This window comes from Mandrillus leucophaeus, unplaced genomic scaffold, assembly GCF_000951045.1.
Source record: "Mandrillus leucophaeus isolate KB7577 unplaced genomic scaffold, Mleu.le_1.0 Scaffold653, whole genome shotgun sequence".
NCBI classification, from domain to species: Eukaryota; Metazoa; Chordata; class Mammalia; order Primates; family Cercopithecidae; genus Mandrillus; species Mandrillus leucophaeus.
Genome location: NW_012107064.1, coordinates 618,176 through 622,801, shown reverse-complemented (window position 1 = coordinate 622,801; position 4,626 = coordinate 618,176).

The following is a 4,626-nucleotide window of genomic DNA, read 5'->3' as shown; positions in this document are numbered from 1 at the left end:
CGGGTCCGGAGGCAGCCGCGCGCCAGGCGGCGCAGAAGGTCAGTGGTCCCCGGGGCTGGGATTCCGCAGCCAGCCTGGATCGGGACGTGCGTCCTGGTGTGACTGACGGGGAATCGGAGCGTGTGTGGAGTGTGAACGCGTGTGTTTGCAGACAGACACCGGCACGTATGGACGGCGCGAGCCGGTGCTGCGATCCCACGGAGCCATCCGGCGTCACGGGCTGTGCTGGGGAGGTGGGGTGACCGTCCTCAGAAACCCCCGCGGGTGGGGCGCTGCATACACGTCCACCTATAGGGTGTGTGTGCGTGCGTGAGGTGTGCAGCCCCTGTCAGAGTCTGGCGAGAGAAGCTGACCGGCAAGGAGGTCAGAGATGGGCTGTTTACAGGTGGCGGTAGAAGGAAAACAGCCAGGAACCCCAGGAGGACCCTGGAGCTGGGCTGGGCTTGCTGAAACCCCCCTATCCCATCCTCGCTCCAGCCTGTGCCTGTTGCAGGGAGAGGAGCTAGGGTGGTGGGGTGTCGGCTGAGAGGCCTTGAGGGATCTTTGGGAGCGGGGCCCGATTCCAGCCTGATCCTCATTTCCAGAGGCCTGGATGGGTGTGGGGGTGCCGGCCCTGGCTGGGGAGTCTAGGGCAGGCGTGTGTTCAGGAGACCTCAGGGGTCCGTGTAGACTGTCCTCTGGCTTTGCCGGCACCAGGTGCTGTGTGTCTGGACCTGGGAGCTGGCTGAGGGGCACCCTTCTTTCCCCTCATTTCTTTCTGTGATTCTCCCTACATCCTTGTTAACAAACCTGAAGGGCACTTATATGCCAGTGGGGTTTGCTGGGATGTGCCCTGTTGAGCGGCTCTCATCAGAGAAGCCTCCATAGGGAATAAGAGTTGTCCTGAGCCAGGTACCAGGGCTCTCGGGTTCTTTCCCTGTTCTGTGACCCTGGGGCCATGCCTCAAGCCCTATAGGCCTCAGTTTCCCATGGCGCTCTGCCCTCCCCCTTCTTCCTGTTGCGCGGTGGGGAGTAAACAGCTCGCACAGCTGGCTGGGGCCGGGAGGCTGGGAGGCGGGGAGTGACTCAGGGCCTGTGAGGTCTTGGGCAGTGATTTTTCAGGGGGAAGTCCTGGCACATCTTCTCGACTTGGGCAGGAGTTGGGGGAGGCTCTGTGCTCACCTCCAAGCTGTGGTGCTGGGTTTTCTGAGTCCTGCGGTGGGGTGGGGTGGGCATCTGTTGGATCTGGCTGCTCAGGCTTCAGGAAGCTGCCTCTGGTCCCTCCTTCCTTCCCAGATGTCAAGGAGTTGGAGAGGGATGGGGCTGGGGGGCCTGGCCGCCGGGTGGGATGTCAGGGCTGGAGCTGAAGAACTACAGCAGCCACTCTTGGTCCCTGTGTTTGATGTTACTGGGCAGAGACAGATGCTAAGCTCAGGTAGTGTCGGGGCAGGTCTAAGTGGGACTGCTCAGCTCAGCATGTTGAGGCGATTTGGTGGGAGGTGGCCTCCGCTCCAGAGAAGAGGAACCTGCTGTGGAGGCGCGCTCGCAGCCCTCCTCACCCTCTTTCCCATGACCCTGTCTGATCAACTTTGGCTGAGCCACCATGGCTCAGAATGACGAGCCTTGAGGGAAAGGGACCTTGGCATGGTTGGGGGTGGTGGCAGGGTCGCATAGTGGTTAAGCATGTAGGCTCTGCTGTCACTCAGACCTGGGTGTGAGTCCCAGCTCCACCACCTACTGCTGTGGCTGCACCTGCATTCCCCTCCATGGGAGCCTGAGAGAAAGGCTTGCAAGCCGTGGCTTATTTGGGAAGTGATCTCAGGAAACAAGGGCGAGGACAGCGGGTTTGAAGGAGAGGAAGGGGAAGCAACTATTTGATTATTCCCACCGCTCTCCTGGGCGGTGTCTGGAGGAGTCTTACAGACAGAACTGCTCTGCTGGGGAGAGAAACAGGGAAGCATTTACCCATTAGCTGCGTCCCCTGCCGGACAAAGGTGGCTCCGTGGACATTCACTCCCGTGTGGACTTCCAGATTGCACACGTGTGGGGCCCAAGTGGTTTCCTGTGGGTATTCCACACGGCAGCTTCCAAGAAGGTTTGGCATGGCCTGACATGAAGCACTTGTCACGTTGCACCTGTAAGACGCTGCTTGGAGCCTGCAGGGACCTGGTCATGGCAGAAGTGTTTGGAGTGAGAGGTGGGGCCAGAAGGGCTGGAAGCAGCAAACTGAGGTGTCTAACACCGTGTGACCTTGGGCAAATTACCTGACTTCTCTGAGCCTTGGTTTCCTTAGCTGGGTGTTTTAAGTGTTAATGAGGCATGTATTGAATTTGTGAACATGCTGATGGGCCCATAGCAGGGGCTTCACCAGGGTATTTCTGTATGGCCAGGAAGACCACACACCCAGGGTGGCTCAGATAGTCATTCATTCAAGTGGAGGTGGGCCCGCATAAGGTAACCTGTAAAGACTCCTCCCGGTCATGGGACCTGGGGCTCTGGGGCTAGGCTGCTGACCTGGTCAGTTCCTCTAGGACTGTGACCCAGTTTCCCAGACCTCCTGCATGCTTCCATTTCACAGCCTGTGAATTGGAGTCAGCGATGTCCTGCTCCTGGGCTGGCCACTCAGAGGTACCTCTTCCTGGGCTCTGCCCCAGGAGGACAAAGAAACCGGCACTGGGCAGAGGAGGGCGAGGGGAGTGGGGGGCTCAGAAGCAGGTGCTTGAAGGAGGAGTGGAGGGAGGGTGGATGCTGGCATTTCTGGCATTTGGAGCTGGCATATGGTCATGGGCAAGGGTCTGGGCCGTAGTCAGTGGGGGAGGACAAGGCAGGGGGCTGGGGGAGTGCAGGAAAGGAAGGTGAGCGGGTTGACAGAAGGTGGCCAAGAAGGATGGAAGAGACGGACGGAGAGTAGGTTGGGCAGCCTTGGGGTGTGGGGATTCACAGCGTCTGGGGTGGTGATGACCAAATGGGAGGGTGATGGGGTGGCACGAAGGAAGGGAGGGCAGCAGGTGAGGTCTAGTTCGGGCTTCCTAAGGCGTAAGCTGGAGCAGGTTTCATGGTTCGTGGTACAGCATCCACAAGCCTCCTCATTCTTTTTTTTTTTTTTTTTTTTTTGAGACGGAGTTTCCCTCTTGTTGTCCAGGATGGAGTGCAACGGCGCAATCTCAGCTCACCGCAACCTCCGCCTCCTGGGTTCAAGTGATTCTCCTGTCTTCAAGTGATTCTCCTGTCTCAGCCTCCCAAGTAGCTGAAATTACAGGCATGTGCCACCACGTCCTGCTAATTTTTGTATTTTTAGTAGGGATGGGGTTTCTCCATGTTGGTCAGGCTGGTCTTGAACTCCTAACTTCAGGTGATTCACCCACCCCGGCCTCCCAAAGTGCTGGGTTTACAGGCGTGAACCACCACCCCTGGCCAAAGCCTCCTCATTCTTTTTTCCATGGTGTCCACCTGCCCCTCCCAGGCCACCACCCCCTTTGACAGGGGAGGAGCTGTCTGCAAACGCTTAGTTCCTGTTATGAGCGGCGATTGGAGAAGGTCCGGAGGTGCCTTTGCCAAGGCCTGTTGCCATGGTGTCATGGTGGGCCTTGTCTCCCTACCGTCTCCCATCTCTGAGCAATGTGCCACCCCTCCGGGAGAGGTCACAGAGTGGGGAAGGTGTCCAGCTGTCTCTTTGCTCATGCATGGCCAGCTCAGGCTGGCCTTACAAAGGTCACTGCGTTCATCCTTCTGCCTGCAAGCAAGGTCACACCCAGCCGACGCTGGGAGATGCAGCAGCCGCTGTCTTCATTACAGTCATTTAAAGTCTACTCCGATCTCTGCAATTTGTTTTTAATAAGTGTAATGAAAAATAAAGCAGTGATACCAGCCTATTCATCTGCTCCCCTTTTAAAGAGGGCATCTCATGGATGATCCTCTTCTTGTCCATACCTCTTTCAGTGCTTTTGTGCCTGTCCAGTAGGAAGTTCTTTCTCATGTCTGATGTCAGCCTGACATGCTGTACTGTTTCTGGGTGTGTTTTGCGTTTTTGATTTTCTATTTGTTGCAACCGTTCAGGGCTTCTAGAGGGTTCTAAGGGGATTCCTGTCTACCTGCTCATGATCTGGAGCAGGTTCAGGGGCACCCAAGGCAGGTGTGATGCTAAGGCACGAATCGTGCTTTGGGGGAACTGACCTGAGACAAGGCTGTGCCGAGCCCCTGGCCCCGCCCACGCTCTGGTTCTGGACTCCTGCGGCTGTCAGGGCCAGCTCGTTCCCAGTCCTTTCCCTAGTTCAGATCCAGGATTACTGGCCTTCTTGGACCGTGCTGGGCCTGCTGGTTTGGCTCTGCCAAGTCTGGGTCAGCAGATGGCAGCAGGCATGGGCACCTGGGGGACCCTGGCACAGTCAGGGCCCTGCCGATTAGATGGCTGGTGGTGAGCAAGAGCCGGAGGGGAGAGACAGGCAGTGACAGGCAGTCGGGAACACTGAGGTGTGCCTGTGCACGTGGACACACCTGTGCTTGGCGTGCACGTGTGGGCCTGGAGGGCTTGTTGCTGGACTGCTGTGTCTGGACGTCTCTGGGTGACTGTATGTGGTTCTTCTGAGCACGTCTCTGTGTGTGGCACGTCTCTGTGTGGCACGTCTCTGTGTGGCACGTCTCTGTGTG